Source organism: Salmo trutta, chromosome 18, assembly GCF_901001165.1.
Source record: "Salmo trutta chromosome 18, fSalTru1.1, whole genome shotgun sequence".
Lineage (NCBI taxonomy): Eukaryota > Metazoa > Chordata > Actinopteri > Salmoniformes > Salmonidae > Salmo > Salmo trutta.
In genome coordinates, this window is record NC_042974.1 from 58,612,702 (window position 1) to 58,629,584 (window position 16,883).

The 16,883-nt window shown below is 45.9% G+C and overlaps 1 pseudogene; it reads left to right on the top strand.

Annotated features, from left to right (window-relative positions):
* Positions 1–1,724: 1,724 nt before the first annotated feature.
* Positions 1,725–8,560, top strand: LOC115152703 (DNA repair endonuclease XPF-like; annotated as a pseudogene).
* The last annotated feature ends 8,323 nt before the right edge of the window (positions 8,561–16,883 follow it).

Sequence of the window (16,883 nt, forward strand, 5' to 3'; positions counted from 1 at the left end):
GGCTGACCCTGTGCTGTGTTCCCAGGCTATTGGACAGAAGTGTTGGCTACTCTGTGGCTGACCCTGTGCTGTGTTCCCAGGCTATTGGACAGAAGTGTGAGCTACTCTGTGGCTGACCCTGTGCTGTGTCCCCAGGCTATTGGACAGAAGTGTTGGCTACTCTGTGGCTGACCCTGTGCTGTGTCCCCAGGCTATTGGACAGAAGTGTTGGCTATTCTGTGGCTAACCAGGCTGTGTCCCCAGGCTATTGGACAGAAGTGTTGGCTACTCTGTGGCTGACCCTGTGCTGTGTCCCCAGGCTATTGGACAGAAGTGTTGGCTATTCTGTGGCTAGCCAGGCTGCATCTCCAGGCTATCGGACAGAAGTGTTGGCTACTCTGTGGCTAGCCAGGCTGCATCTCCAGGCTATTGGACAGAAGTGTTGGCTACTCTGTGGCTAGCCAGGCTGCGTCTCCAGGCTATCGGACAGAAGTGTTGGCTACTCTGTGGCTAACCAGGCTGCGTCTCCAGGCTATTGGACAGAAGTGTTGGCTACTCTGTGGCTAGCCAGGCTGCATCTCCAGGCTATCGGACAGAAGTGTTGGCTACTTTGTGGCTAGCCAGGCTGCATCTCCAGGCTATTGGACAGAAGTGTTGGCTACTCTGTGGCTAGCCAGGCTGCATCTCCAGGCTATCGGACAGAAGTGTTGGCTACTCTGTGGCTAGCCAGGCTGCATCTCCAGGCTATCGGACAGAAGTGTTGGCTACTCTGTGGCTAGCCAGGCTGCATCTCCAGGCTATCGGACAGAAGTGTTGGCTACTCTGTGGCTAGCCAGGCTGCATCTCCAGGCTATCGGACAGAAGTGTTGGCTACTCTGTGGCTAGCCAGGCTGCATCTCCAGGCTATCGGACAGAAGTGTTGGCTACTCTGTGGCTGACCCTGTGCTGCGTCCAGTCTATCTTGTGGGAATTAAGAATATCCTAACATAAGACAGCAGAAGATACATCTTCATTTCACAATGGGCAATAAAGTGATGCTGCATGCTAACTCCTTCTCAACATCATTAATTCATCGTCCTGTTTTTTGGTGGAAACTCTTCTGTGTCCTCTCTACTCCCAGGGATGGCTTCCCTCAAGCTCCATTTCACTTTAATAACAGCAAGAGAAAGGAACTCTTTCTGTGTTGTGTTTAGTGGAAGTGCTTCAGAGCTATTTTCCCATTTTTTGATGGGGACGGCGAAACAAGCAGATTATTCTGCAGATAAATCCTTCTTTGTAAGTCTCACGGTATGCATGGCTCTGGATTGGAAATGCATCATTAATGTGAATACCGCTACGAATGTAAACATTAAAACATGTAAATGCGGGTCACAGTGTTAAATAGCAACTGAGGGGAGTCATGTCAACATCTTCTCCATCTGACGAGGAGTGCCAGGGTTGGAGGAGTGGGAGCTGTGTGTGTGTGTGTGTCTGTGCTGTCAAAAGCAGACAGACACTCCCCTCCTCCAGTGCCATTCACAAGCCTGTTCTATTCTGAGCTACGATTACACACTGCCTCTTCACTGATTATGGAAAAATGTGGCTTGGCAGGACATAGCCCAGGACATAGCCCAAAACATAGCCCAGCTGGGTACACTTTAGCAGCACAACGTGTGTGTGTGTGTGTGTGTGTGTGTGTGTGTGTGTGTGTGTGTGTGTGTGTGTGTGTGTGTTGTACTGCTAAATTGTACCCAGCTGGGCTATGTTTTGGGCTACTGTAGGTCCTGGGCTATGTTCTGGAGGTTGGTGAGGATGGCTCATGGTAATGGCTGGAGCAGAATCACTGGAATAGCATCAAACACATCAAACACAATGGATTCAGGGGTTCAGGTATGATGGACCCTCTTGGTTGCAGACCTTTGTTAATCAAACTTTAAAGTTTGTACATGTCTTTCTATGTATAAAGTTTGTAACAGTAACCAATAACCCATGTTCCTATGTGTGCTCCAATTTCCTCTCCTATAGGAGTACTTCACAGAGGAGCTGCGAGCTGAGGGAGTGAGCCACCTGCCCCAGCCAGTGACCAGTGATGTCCAGAGCACAGAGCGCTACAAAGTGTACACACAGGGAGGGGTCCTGTTCGTCACCAGACGTATGCTAGTGGTGGACTTCCTCACTGACAGGATGCCTGCACACTTCATTTTGGGTCAGTGTATAGCCTCGCCCTTCATCATGACTCTCAGTTCCATTACATTCCGCATAAGAGTCATTGGAAGAAGGCGTCTTTTGAATGGGGAAGTTTTGTTAATACAAAGACCGAGCATCGGGGCTCTTAACACACATCGCTTGCGGTACGGTTTTGGAAGCAGGAGGACCTTCTCTTTCGTATCGGCGAGAAATCATTTTCAAAAAACAAAATGTTAAATTAATACACATTTTTATAGGGTTTGTATACCCACACGCCGATATTTCCGTGTTACAGTGCGTGTTTACAGAAGGTAGATGGAAGACAGAGAGACAACCTGTTCTAATTAGCTATCTAACATGCTCCAAACACCTGTGTGTAATGGAAGATGGCCTCCAGAAACATTTTGTCACTCTAAAATACTGTTGTTGGCTGAAACTGTGATGAAGCCGGTTAAACGGTCTTCAGTGTATATTTTGTATTTGTGAAATTATTTTGATGTGATATGAAAGTGAAAGGCTTTATATTTCTAGAACTGTATTGCAATTGAGAATCGAGTCACGTTTAGATGGAGTATAGTTTCAGATTTTAATGTCACATGCACAGTGAAATGCCTTTCTTGCAAGCTCTAAACCCATCAATGCAATAATCAATAACAATGTAGTACCAAAAATAATATAAGGTAGAACAAAAACACACAATCAATCTTTTAAAGAAATAAGAACATGAGAAAGTAAGAAGCTATATACAGGGTCAGATCCAATACCATATTTAGAATGTGCAGGGATACTGGGGGGATGGAGGTAGATATGTATAGGGGTAAGGTGACTAGACATCAGGGTATATGATAAACAGATTAGCAGCAGCGTAAATGTAGATTGTATGTGTGTGCGTGTGTGTAGTCAGTATAAATGTGTGTGTTGGAGTATCAGTGTGCGTGAGTGTGTAGAGTCTTGTGAGTGTGTAGAGTCTTGTGAGTGTGTAGAGTCCTGTGAGTGTGTAGAGTCCTGTGAGTGTGTAGAGTCCTGTGAGTGTGAAGAGTCCTGTGAGTGTGAAGAGTCCTGTGAGTGTGAAGAGTCCTGTGTGCATGCATAAGTCCTGAGATAAGAGTCAGTATTTGGCGGTTTTGGCTGCCAGAGCAAGTATATCTGGAAATAACAAGTAAGGACCTTGGACCTTAAAGAGTAACGGTAGGCTCCTTAAGAGTACATCTTGGGCTAAGTCTAAGCTAAACTACATCGTTTTCACATACCAGTAATGTTATATTACTGCGGATCATGGTACCAATCGCTCCTGGATACGAATAAGACAGGGATGTTTGAAAACAATGCCCTAAGCTGTAGCTTCTCAAATAAACACTCTCCTTTCTCTCTCTGTGTGAGCACTCTCCTTTCTCTCTCTGTGTAAGCACTCTCCTTTCTGTCTCTGTGTAAGCACTCTCCTTTCTGTCTCTGTGTAAGCACTCTCCTTTCTGTCTCTGTGTAAGCACTCTCCTTTCTGTCTCTGTGTAAGCACTCTCCTTTCTGTCTCTGTGTAAGCACTCTCCTTTCTGTCTCTGTGTAAGCACTCTCCTTTCTGTCTCTGTGTAAGCACTCTCCTTTCTGTCTCTGTGTAAGCACTATCCTTTCTCTGTGTAAGCACTATCCTTTATCTCTCTGTGTAAGCACTCTCATAGATATCATAATGACCAACCTGCCCTCTAAATACACCTCTGCTGCCTTCAACCAGGATCTCAGCAATCACTGCCTCATTGCCTGCGACCGTAATGGGTCTGCGGTCAAACGACCACCCCTCATCACTGTCAAACGCTCCCTAAATCACTTCAGCGAGCAGGCCTTTCTAATCGACCTGGCCCGGGTATCCTGGAAGGATATTGACCTCATTCCGTCAGTAGAGGATGCCTGGTTATTCTTTAAAAGTGCTTTCCTCACCATCTTAAATACGCATGCCCCATTCAGAAAATGTAGAACCAGGAACAGGTATAGCCCACATCCGGTGGTGTTCTGCATTAGCATCGAATAGCCCCTGCATCCCCCCTGCATGACCGCGATATGCACCTTTTCAGGGAAGTCAGGAACCAATATACACAGGCAGTTAGGAAGCAAAGGCTAGTTTTTTCAAACATAAATTTACATCCTGTAGCCCAACTCCAAAAAGTTCTGGGACACTGTAAAGTCCATGGAGAATAAGAGCACCTCCTCTCAGCTGCCCACTGCACTGAGGCTAGGAAACACTGTCACCACAGATACATCTACAATAATATATCATTTCAATAAGCAATTTTCTACGGCTGGCCATGCTTCCCACCTGGCTACCCCTACCCCGGTCAGCAGCCCTGCACCCCCCACAGAAACTTTCCCAAACCTCCCCCATTTCTTCTTCACCCAAATCCAGATAGCTGATGTTCTGAAAGAGTTGCAAAATCTGGACCCCTAAAAATCAGGTGGGCTAGACAATCTGGACCCTCTCTTTCTAAAATTATCCGCCGCAATGGTTGCAACCCCTATTACTAGCCTGTTCAACCTCTCTTTCGTATCGTCTGAGATTCACAAAGATTGGAAAGCTGCCGCGGTCATCCACCTCTTCAAAGGGGAGACACTCTAGACCCAAACTGCTACAGTGTCACAAAATAAGTCGTACTCGTCGTTGAAAATGTCATACAGGAGAGAGAAGGACCAAGGCGCAGCGGACGTGTGGACACTCATTCTTTTAATTGGTAAATGAAAAAAAGCATCCACAGGGAAAACAAAACAATGAACGGTACTCACGATTTACAACAGTTTTGCAGGCTATCTAAAACGCAGTGCAAAAACAATTCCCCACAACCCCAAAGACAAACACCTATATAGGACTTCCAATCAAAGGCAACTATACACACCTGCCTTCAATTGGAAGTCCCAATCATCAACCCAACATTTAACAAACACAAACCCCCTGCCACATCCTGACCAAGACTAAGCAAAATGCCCTCTGATGGTCAGGACGTGACATACAGACCTATATCTATCATACCCTGCCTTTCTAAGGTCTTTGAAAGCCAAGTTAACAAACAGATCACCAACCATTTCGAATCCCACTGTATCTTCTCTGCTATGCAATCTGGTTTCTGAGCTGGTCATGGGTGCACCTCAGCCACACTCAAGGTCCTAAACGATATCACAACCACCATCGATAAAAGACAATACTGTGCAGCCGTATTCTTATCGGCAGACTCAATAGCCTTGGTTTCTCAAATGATTGCCTCGCCTGGTTCACCAACTACTTCTCCGATAGAGTTCAGTATGTCAAATCGGAGGGCCTGTTGTCCGAACCTCTGGCAGTCTCTATGGGAGTGCCACAGGGTTCAATCCTCGGGCCGACTCTTTTCTCTGTATACATCAATGATGTAGCTCTTGCTGCTGGTGATTCTCTGATCCACCTCTACGCAGACGACACCATTCTGTATACTTCTGGCCCTTCTTTGGACACTGTGTTAACTAAACTCCAGACGAGCTTCAATGCCATACAACTCTCCTTCCGTGGCCTCCAACTGCTCTTAAATGCAAGTAAAACTAAATGCATGCTCTTCAACCGATTGCTGCCCGCACCTGCCTGCCTGTTCAGCATCACTACTCTGGATGGTTCTGACTTAGGATATGTGGACAATTACAAATACCTAGGTGTCTGGTTAGACTGTAAACTCTCCTTCCAGACTCACACTAAGCATCACTAATCCAAAATGAAATCTAGAATCGGCTTCTTATTTCGCAACAAAGCATCCTTCACTCATGCTGCCAAACATACCCTCGTAAAACTGACCATCCTACCAATCCTTGGCTTCGGCGATGTCATTTACAAAATAGCCTCCAACACTCTACTCAGCAAATTGGATGCAGTCTATCACAGTGCCATCCGTTTTGTCACCAAAGCCCCATATACTACCCACCACTGCGACCTGTGTGCTTTCGTTGGCTGGCCCTCACTTCATATTTGTCGCCAAACCCACTGGCTCCAGGTCATTTATAAGTCTTTGCTAGGTAAAGCCCCACCTTATCTCAGCTCACTGGTCACCATAGCAGCACCCACCCACCCGTAGCATGCGCTCCAGCAGGTATATTTCACTGGTCATCCCCCAAAGCCTATTTCTACTTTGGCTGCCTTTCCTTTCAGTTCTCTGCAGCCAATGACTGGAATGAATTGCAAAAATCACTGAAGCTGGAGACTTATATCTCCCTCACTAACTTTAAACATCAGCTGTCAGAGCAGCTCACAGATCATTGCACCTGTACATAGCCCACCTGTAAATAGCCCATCCAACTACCTCATCCCCATATTGTTATTTATTATTTTGCTCCTTTGCACCCCAGTATCTCTACTTGCACATTCATCTTCTGCACATCTATCACTCCAATGTTTAATTGATATATTGTAATTATTCTGCCTCTACGGCCTATTTATTGCCCTACCTCCCTAATCTTACCTCATTTGCACTGTATATAGATTTTTTTTCTGTTATTGACTGTACGTTTGTTTATTCCATGCATAACTCTGTGTTGTTGTTTGTGTCGCACTGCTTTGATTTATCTTGGCCAGGTCGCAGTTGTAAATGAGAACTTGTTCTCAACTGGTCTACCTGGTTAAATAAAGGTGAAATGAATCAAATTTAAAAAGCACTCTCCTTTCTCTCTCTGTGTGAGCACTCTCCTTTCTCTCTCTGTGTGAGCACTCTCCTTTCTCTCTCTGTGTGAGCACTCTCCTTTATCTCTCTGTGTGAGCACTCTCCTTTCTCTCTCTGTGTGTGAGCACTCTCCTTTCTCTCTCCGTGTAAGCACTCTCCTTTCTCTCTCCGTGTAAGCACTCTCCTTTCTCTCTTCGTGTAAGCACTCTCCTTTCTGTCTCTGTGTAAGCACTCTCCTTTCTGTCTCTGTGTAAGCACTCTTCTTTCTCTCTTCGTGTGAGCACTCTCCTTTCTCTCTTCGTGTAAGCACTCTCCTTTCTGTCTCTGTGTAAGCACTTTCCTTTCTCTCTTTGTGTAAGCACTCTCCTTTCTCTCTTTGTGTAAACACTCTCCTTTCCCTCTCTGTGTGAGCACTATCCTTTCTCTCTCTGTGTGAGCACAGGCCCATAAGGTAATTGAGCGTAGCCAGGAGGCCTTCATCTTGAGACTGTTCAGACAGAAAAATAAGACAGATTAATAGTTGTATCTCTCTCTCTCTCTCTCTTTCTCTTTCTCTTTCTCAGTCTCTCTTCTTCTCTCTTCTCTCTTTCTCTTTCTCTTTCTCAGTCTCTCTTCTTCTCTCTTCTCTCTCTCTCTGCCGCCCTCTGTCTCTCTTCTTCTCTCTTCTCTCTCTCTCTGCCGCCCTCTGTCTCTCTTCTTCTCTCTTCTCTCTCTCTCTCTGCCGCCCTCTGTCTCTCTTCTTCTCTCTTCTCTCTTCTCTCTGCCGCCCTCTGTCTCTCTTCTTCTCTCTTCTCTCTCTCTGCCGCCCTCTGTCTCTCTTCTTCTCTCTTTCTCTCTCTCTGCCGCCCTCTGTCTCTTTCTTTCTTTCTTTCTTTCTTTCTTTCTTTCTTTCTTTCTTTCTTTCTTTCTTTCTTTCTTTCTTTCTTTCTTTCTTTCTTTCTTTCTTTCTTTCTTTCTTTCTTTCTTTCTTTCTACTCTTTCTACTCTTTCTACTCTTTCTCTCTGGTTCCAGGCATCAGTGAACTCTGTTTCGGACAGACACAAGCCAGAGGTAGTGGATGTGTGTCTGACCCTGGCTGTGAGGGCCATCCAGAGCTCTGGACATCATGAACGCCTGTCTGAAGGAGCTGAAGTGCTACAACCCCACAATGGTGACAGAGGAGCTCTCCCTGGAGAACAGCCTTGGGAATGCCTTCAAAAAAGTCAGACTTGTTAGTTACTTAGGAATTAGGCATCAATACCCACTGGAGAAAAATAACTAGAACTTCACGCAGTTCAGCAATAGTCATTGCATACATAACACTATTCAATGTGATTGTAAATGTAGTGTTCTTTAGATTAGCCTTAGTGATTTAAAAATATGACTGCAAGCTGCTTGTCTCCAGTGATCTCCACACTTTACATCAAGGTATCCACTGTACTCTATTGACCACTTACAGACTTTCTCTCATATTCCTGTTTGTTGTACCTGTTTGACCCCCAGACCACCCGTCACTACCTGGACCTTGTGTGGCACCTGCTGGGAGCCAAAACCAAGTCTCTGGTCCAGGACCTGATGATCCAACGTACGTACTCTGCTGCTGTACCTCACCCACTATGACTGTGTCACCTTCCTCAGCCTCCTCGAGTCACTCTGCTCCAGCCAGACAACTGTGGAAGTAACTCTGGTAAGAAGTTGGAAGAACTGTCCTTGGAGAGTGAGATAATAGTAATATTCATTTTACATGATCTTGTCGATTACATATTTGGTTTTCAGATGAAGTCTCTCATGAAGCATTTCCTTCTCCTCTGTCAGGGTGTACTTCCTGATTTATGGCAGGTCCACAGAGGAACAGAGGTACTTGACTGGTCTTGCTAAAGAGAAACAAGCCTTCGAACACATCAGGTCGAACACATCAGGTCAGACATGCTGCATTACAATATGATCATCCTATAGTTTCCATACCACGTGTTGGTTTGTGAGTAGAGCTGACAGACTGGGTGTCTGTGTGTGTGAATACAGGCAGAAGGCCACTATTTTGGTTCCTGTGGAGAAAGGGAAGAGAAGACACCAACCTGGATCTGCTCAGGAGTCAGGAGTCAGGAGCCAGGAGCCAGCAGTCAGGAGCCTGCTAACACTACCACCAACACATGCTAAGCAGGTGATGTAATGACATATCTGATTAATTACACTGGGGGCGGCTTAAGTCTTACAATCCACATCCTCTGCCTAAATCTGATTGGTTGATGTAATTTGATGTCATGTCTCTCCAATCAGGGGGTCAGGAGCAGCCCAAGGAGACGTCCCTTGTGATTATGGACATGCGTGAGTTCCGCAGCGAGCTCCCATCCCTCCTCCATCGCCACGGACCCTGTAGGTGGGTGACTACATCCTCACCACCAACACCTGTGTGGAGCGCAAGAGCGTCAGCGACCTGATTGGCTCGCTGCATAGTGACTGACTCTACACCTAATGCCTGCCCAGGCCATAGGACTTCCTGTTACAGATGCCATGGCTCAATGCTAAGAACTACAGGGCTCTGGTTAAACACGAAGATAGCCTGGGACACCTAGCCAAACCCAAGCCAGGAGAAGCCAGCACTGATTCTGGAGCATGCTGGCAATGGGAAGTTGTTCTATGACTTCCTGCATAGTACTGTGGATTTCCCTGCCCCTGTATAGAAATGTAAGCAGTCATACACTTAAAAGGAACTTAGGCGGACATGTAATATCAGCTATGCTCTGGTTTCACGTTCATAGAGACTATGATAACCAGGTGGCGAATCACATCTCTGCATGTCTGGCAGACATATCAGTGTGGATGACGGATCACCGCCTCAAGCTGAACCTCGGCAAGACGGAGCTGCTCTTCCTCCCGGGGAAGTACTGCCCTTTCCATGATGGTGGACAACTACATTGTGTCCTCCTCCCAGAGTGCTAAGAGCCTCGGCGTGACCCTGGACAACACCCTGTCATTCTCCGCTAACATCAAGGCGGTAACCCGATCCTGTAGGTTCATGCTATACAACATTTGCAGAGTACGACCCTGCCTTACACAGGAAGCGGCGCAGGCACTTGTCATCTCCCGTCTGGATTACTGCAACTCCCTGTTGGCGGGGCTCACTGCCTGTGCCATTAAACCCCTACAACTCATCCAGAACGCCGCAGCCCGTCTGGTGTTCAACCTTCCCAAGTTCTCTCACGTCACCCCGCTCCTCCACACACTCCACTGGCTTCCAGTTGAAGCTCACATCTGCTACAAGACCATGGTGCTTGCCTACGGAGCTGTGAGGGGAACGGCACCTCCGTACCTTCAGGCTCTGATTAGGCCCTACACCCAAACAAGGGCACTGCGTTCATGCACCTCTGGCCTGCTGGCCCCCCTACCTCTGCGGAAGCACAGTTCCCGCTCAGCCCAGTCAAAACTGTTCGCTGCTCTGGCACCCCAATGGTGGAACAAGCTCCCTCACGGCGCCAGGACAGCGGAGTCAATAACCACCTTCCGGAGACACCTGAAACCCCACCTCTTTAAGGAATACCTGGGATAGGATAAAGTAATCCTTCTAACCCCCCCCCAAAAAAAGATATAGATGTACTATTGTAAAGTGGTTGTTCCACTGGATATCAGAAGGTGAATGCAGTAATTTGTAAGTCGCTCTGGATAAGAGAGTCTGCAAAATGACGTAAATGTAAATGTAAAATGGAATGTGCCTTGTGTGTGTGGACTGAACTCAATTATATTCTGTCATTGTACGCGTTTCTGAATGTACTAATTTTGCAATCCAACTTTTACTTTGTAAATCTTTGAATATGTAAATGTATGTTTTGCTTACATGAGCTGAATTATTTTTAGGTACCAAAGGCTTCGTACTGTAGTGCTGCTGTTGGATTTGGTTCTTGCTGTACTGCAGTGAAAAACTGCTGACACAGGGAAGTCAGTGAGCAGGAAATTTTTTCAAAGTTTATTTGTTGTGTGTACAGGATACAACAGGTGTGAAACAGTCAATGAAAATGTGTACTTACAAGTGCTTTGTTAACAATGCAGTGTTCAAATACTAGGTTTTATGATGATGAATGAATTGTCTGATAATGTTGGTAACGAAAATATATATAAAAAAGTTTTAAACTGTTTGTTAACTAGACTAGAGCTTTATTGAACGATTTGAGGATTGAACAACGGCTCTAGATGAGGCCTCATCGTTTGGTCTTATCTCTTCCAAAACATTTTTGTCAGAAAGTGCTTAATGGTTTTGAATTCTTTGTATTCTTGGAGCTATTTATAGATTCAAAGATACAATTATTTATGTTCCGTGCTATCCGGGATCTTTGGGACGTGTCTACCCCATTGAAGTTTAAATATTAAATGGTAGGGACGTCCCAAGGACACCGGATAGCACTGATCATTTCTTTATACATTTATTTGGAGTGTAGAATGTTTTGCAGTCTAAGTGGAAGACTCAAGAGCGCCCTCTGTGTCTTCTTGAATGCAAGTGAGGCAACGCTTCTGCTTGACTAGTCCTATTACGTCACCAACTTAATCGGAGCATATCAGCAGGAGCCATTTTATTCAGCGAATGAAAACTTCGATCTCCTTAAAAAGACAGAAGACATTCTCCTCAACATCAATGTGTCCTTAAACCGAATGATAAACTTCATCCTACGGCAAGGCCTTTGAACTGCGCAGGGCAGTCTTGTTTTTAACGTGCTATCAGAACTAGTAGCATGGCTAGCTGAGTAACGTTAATGTGTGCAATTGTTGTTGATGCGGTCATGTTATGTGCAGAATACAGCAATACTAGACTGTGTTTAACTGATTTAAATTACAAGATGACATTTGTCTGTTATATTCTATCACCCCCGTTTAATCGGTTTGTCAGCTATCTTGCCTGCCAGATAACCGCAGACCTGCCAACTAGTGACACTGTCTCTGTAGCCTAGGCAGCCGATTGTGCAGATCTAGCGCAGTTTAGGCTAGTGTGTGATGCTAACTAGTTTCTCACAAACGAAAACCAATGTATCGCAGTGAACTGACCTCTAGGTTTTTATTGTGTTGTCTCTAGACCAGGGTTTTCCAACCCTCTCCTTGGCCCCCCCATACATTTTCATTTGACCCTAAACTGGCACACCTGGTTCAATTAGTTAATTCATCGTCAAGCCTATTAGTAAGCGACAGTTTCAAATGTACTGTGGGGTCAAATTTTATATAATATATATATATATATATATATATTGCTTTGGGGAAGGTTGTGTTTATTTATTGGGCACAGGGGAGTGAAGTACCGGTTTACGTTTGCCCTTTTGCAGGGTTTTACTACTCTGAAGTAAAAATGTAAACGCAACAGGTTAAGAGTTGGTCCCATGTTTCATGAGCTGAAATAAAAGGTCCAGACATTTTCCATATGCACAAAAAAAGCTTATTTCTCTCATTTTGTGCACACATTTGTTTACATCCCTGTTAATGAGCATTTCTCCTTTGACAAGATAACCCATCCACCTGACAGGTGTGGCATGGCACGATCATTACACAGGTGTAGCTTGTGTTGGGGACAATAAAAGCCCACTCTAAAATGTGATTTTGCCACAACACGATACCATATTCAGACCCTTTGACTTTTTCAACACATTGTTACGTTACAGCCTTATTCTAAAATGTATTAAATTACTTTTTTTTCCCCCCTCGTCAATCTACACGCAATACCCCATAATGACAAAGCGAAAACAGGTTTAGACTTTCGCAAATGTATTATAAGTAGTCAGACCCTTTGCAATGAGGCTTGAAAATGAGCTCAGGTGCATCCTGTTTCCATTGATCATCCTTGAGATGTTTCTACAACTTCATTAGAGTCTACCTCTGGTAAATTCAGTTGATTGGACATGATTTGGAAAGGCACACACCTGTCTATATAAGGTCCCACAATTGACAGTGCATGTCAGAGCAAAAACCAAGCCATGAGGTTGAAGGAATTGTCCGTAGGCCCCCGAGACAGGATTGTGTCGAGGCACAGATCTGGGGATTTCTGCAGCATTGAAGGTCCCCAAGAACACAGTGACTGCCATCATTCTTAAATGGAAGTTTGGAATCACCAAGACTTCCTAGAGCTGGCTGACCCCTGGCCAAACTGAGTAATCGTGGGGAGAAGGGCCTTGGTCAGAGAGGTGACCAAGAACCCGATGGTCACTCTGACAGAGCTTTAGAGGTCCTTTCTGGAAGGTTCTCCCATCTCTGCAGCACTCCACCAATCAGGCCTTTATGATAGAGCTCTGATGAAACCAAGATTGAACTCTTTGGCCTGAATGTCAAGTGTCACGTCTGGAGGAAACCTGGCACCATCCCTACGGTGAAGCATGGTGATGGCAGCATCATGCTGTGGGGATGTTTTTCGGCGGCAGGGACTGGGAGACAGGATCGAGGGAAAGATGACCGGTGCAAAGTACAGAGAGATCCTTGATGCAAACCTGCTCCAGCCCGGACTTGAATCCAATTGAACGTCTCTGGAGAGACCTGAAAATAGCTGTGCAGCGATACTCCCCATCCAAGCTGACAGAGCTTGAGAGGATCTGCAGAGAAGAATGGGAGAAACTCCCCAAATACAGGTGTGGCAAGCTTGCAGTGCTTATTTCCAAGATGGCGTAGCAGTCGGACGTCTGTTTTGTCTTGTCCCGCCCAGTGTATATATCGTTTTCTTCATATAGAAATTGAGATTAAAAATATATCTATGGACTGAGCATACTCTCCTGCAACCTGCCTCACCCAATGTGGTACGGATCTGCTGTTTTTTTATACTTTAGAACCGGAATCCCCATCAGAAGCTAGCCAGCTAACTAGGTAATAGTCAGTTAGCCACTGCTAGCGGTCATCACCGTTAACTCGCACATCAGCCAGCCTCAGCCCGGTCAATTCCTGCCAGTCTGCACAGCGCGATATCAACCCAGAGCATATCGGACTGCTTTTTCTCTACCACATCTCCGGATTCCTACTGCAAGCTCTAAACCTTTTACACCGGTTTATTGCAGCTAGCTAGCTGCTATCCGAGTGGCTACTCCTGGCTAACGTCTCTGTCCCGAAGCAAGCACCAGTTAGCCTGGAGCTATCCTCGAGCTAGGCCCATCTCCCAGCTAGCCAAAGAGGTCCATCAGCCAATTATTGGGCTACAATACCTCTTTTGCCAATTGGCCTGGACCTTTACTGCCGACACGGCACCCCGCCGATCCATCACGACTGGTCTGCCGACGTAACTGTCCAAGGGGGTTTCAACAGGCTCTTCCATTGCGATGTCCCCGGGAGGCCAATCTGCTAGCCCCGGCCCGCTAGCTGTCTGAATCGTTGTGTCTCCAGCACGCCTAACTACTCACTGGACCCTATGATCACTCGGCTACACATGCCTCTCCCTAATGTCAATATGCCTTGTCTATTGCTGTTTTGGTTCGGGATTTGTCTTATTTCACTGTAGAGCCTCCAGCCTTGCTCAATATGCTTTAGCTAGCCCTTTTGTTCCAACTCCCCCACACATGCGGTGACCTCACCTGGCTTAAATGGTGCCACTAGAGACACAACCACTCATCGTCACTCAATGACTAGGTTTACCTCCACTGTACTCACATCCTACCATACCGTGTCTGTACATTAAGCCTTGAATCTATTCTTCCTCGCCCAGAAATCTGCTCCTTTTACTCTCTGTTCCGAACGCACCAGACGGCCAGTATAGTCTTTAGCCGTACCCTTATCCTACTCCTCCTCTGTTCCTCTGGTGATGTAGATGTTAACCCAGCACCACTTCCATTACCCAGGTGCTCTCATTTGTTGACTTCTGTAACCGTAAAAGCCTTGGTTTCATACATGTTAACATTAGACGCCTCCTCCCTAAGTTTGTTTTATTCACTGCTTTAGCACACTCTGCCAACCCGGATGTCCTAGATGTGTCAGAATCCTGGCTTTGGAAGCAACCAAAAATCCTGACATTTCCATCCCTAACCATAACATAGATATCATCCTGACCAACTTGCCCTCTAAATAAATCTGCTGTCTTCAACCAGGATCTCAGCGATCACTGCATCATTGCATGCGTGCGTAATGGGTTCGTGGTTAAACGACCACCCCCTCATCACTGTCAAACGCTCCCTAAAACACTTCAGCGAGCAGGCCTTTCTAATCGACCTGGCCCGGGTACCCTGGAAGGATAGTGACCTCATCCCGTCAGTAGAGGATGCCTGGTTACTCTTTAAAAGTGCTTTGCTCACCATCTTAAATAAGAATGCCCCATTCAAAAAAAATGTAGAACCAGGAACAGATATAGCCCTTAGTTCACCCCAGACTTTACTGCCCTTGACCAGCACAAAAACATCCTGTAGCGTTCTGCATTGAATAGCCCCCGCGATATGCAACTTTTCAGAAAAGTCAGGAACCAATATACTCAGTCAGTTAGGAAAGCCATCTTTTTCAAACAGAAATGTGCATCCTGTTGCATTAATTCCAAAAGGTTTTGGGACACTAAAGTCCATGGAGAAGAAGAGCACCTCCCAGCTGCCCACTGCACTGATGATAGGAAACACTGTCACCACCGATTTTAAAATCCACGCTTCTCCTTCACCCAAATCCAGACAGCTGATGTTTTGAAAGAGCTGCAAAATCCGGATCCCTACAAATCAGCTGGGCTAGACAATCTGGACCCTCTCTTTCTAAAATGATCCACCGCAATTGTTGCAACCCCTATTACTAGCCTATTCAACCTCTTTCGTAACGTCTGAGATCCCCAAAGATTGGAAAGCTGCCGCGGTCATCCCCCTCTTCAAATTGGGGGACACTCTAGACCCAAACTGTTATAGATTTATATCCATCCTTCCCTGCCTTTCTAAAATGTTCTAAAGCCAAGTTAACAGATCACCGATCATTTCGAATCCCACCGTACCTTCTCCACTATGCAATCTGGTTTCCGAGCTGGTCATGGGTGCACCTCAGCCACGCTCAAGGTCCTAAACGATATCATAACCGCCGTCGTTAAAAGACAGTACTGTGCAGCTGTCTTCATCGACCTGGCCAAGGCTTTTGACTCTTTCAATCACCATATTCTTGTCGGCAGACTCAACAGCCTTTGCTTCTCAATTGACTGCCTTGCCTGGTTCACCAACTACTTCTCAGAGTTCAGTGTGTCAAATCGGAGGGCCTGCTGTCCGGAACCTCTGGCAGTCTCTATGGGGATGCCACAGGGTTCAATTCTCGGGCTGACTTTTTTCTCTGTATATATCAATGATGTCGCTCTTGCTGCTGTTGATTCTCTGATCCAACTCTACGCAGTCGACACGATTCTGTATACATCTGGCCCTTCTTTGGACACTGTTAACAAACTTCCAAACGAGCTTCAATGCCATACAACTCTCCTTCTGTGGCGTCCAACTGCTTTTAAATGCTAGTAAAACGAAGTGCATACTCTTTAACCGATTGCTGCCCGCACCTGCCCGCCCGACTAGCATCACTACTCTGGATGGTTCTGACTTAGAATATGTGGACAACTACAAATACTTTGGTGTCTGGTTAGACTGTAAACTCTCCTTCCAAACTCACGTTGAGCATCTCCAATCCCAAATTAAATCTATAATTGGCTTCCTATTTTGCAACAAAGCATCCTTCACTCATGCTGCCAAACATACCCTCGTAAAACTGACTATCCTACAGATCCTTGACTTGTCATTTACAAAATAGCCTCCAACACTCTCCTCAGCAAATTGGATGCAGTTTATCACAGTGCTATCCATTTTGTCACCAAAGCCCCATATACTACCCACCACTGCGACCTGTATGCTCTCGTTGGCTGGCCCTCACTACATATTTGTCGCCAAACCCACTGGCTCCAGGTCATCTAAGTCTTTGCTAGGTAAAGCTCCGCCTTATCTCAGCTCACTGGTCACCATAGCAACACCCACCTGTAGCACGTGCTCCAGCAGGTATATTTCACTGGTCATCCCCAAAGCCAACACTTCCTTTGGCCGCCTTTCCTTCCAGTTCTCTGCTGCCAATGACTGGAACGAAGTGAAAAAAAATCATTGAAGCTGGAGTCTTATATCTCCCTCTCAACTTTAAGCATCAGCTGTCAGAGCAGCTTACCTATC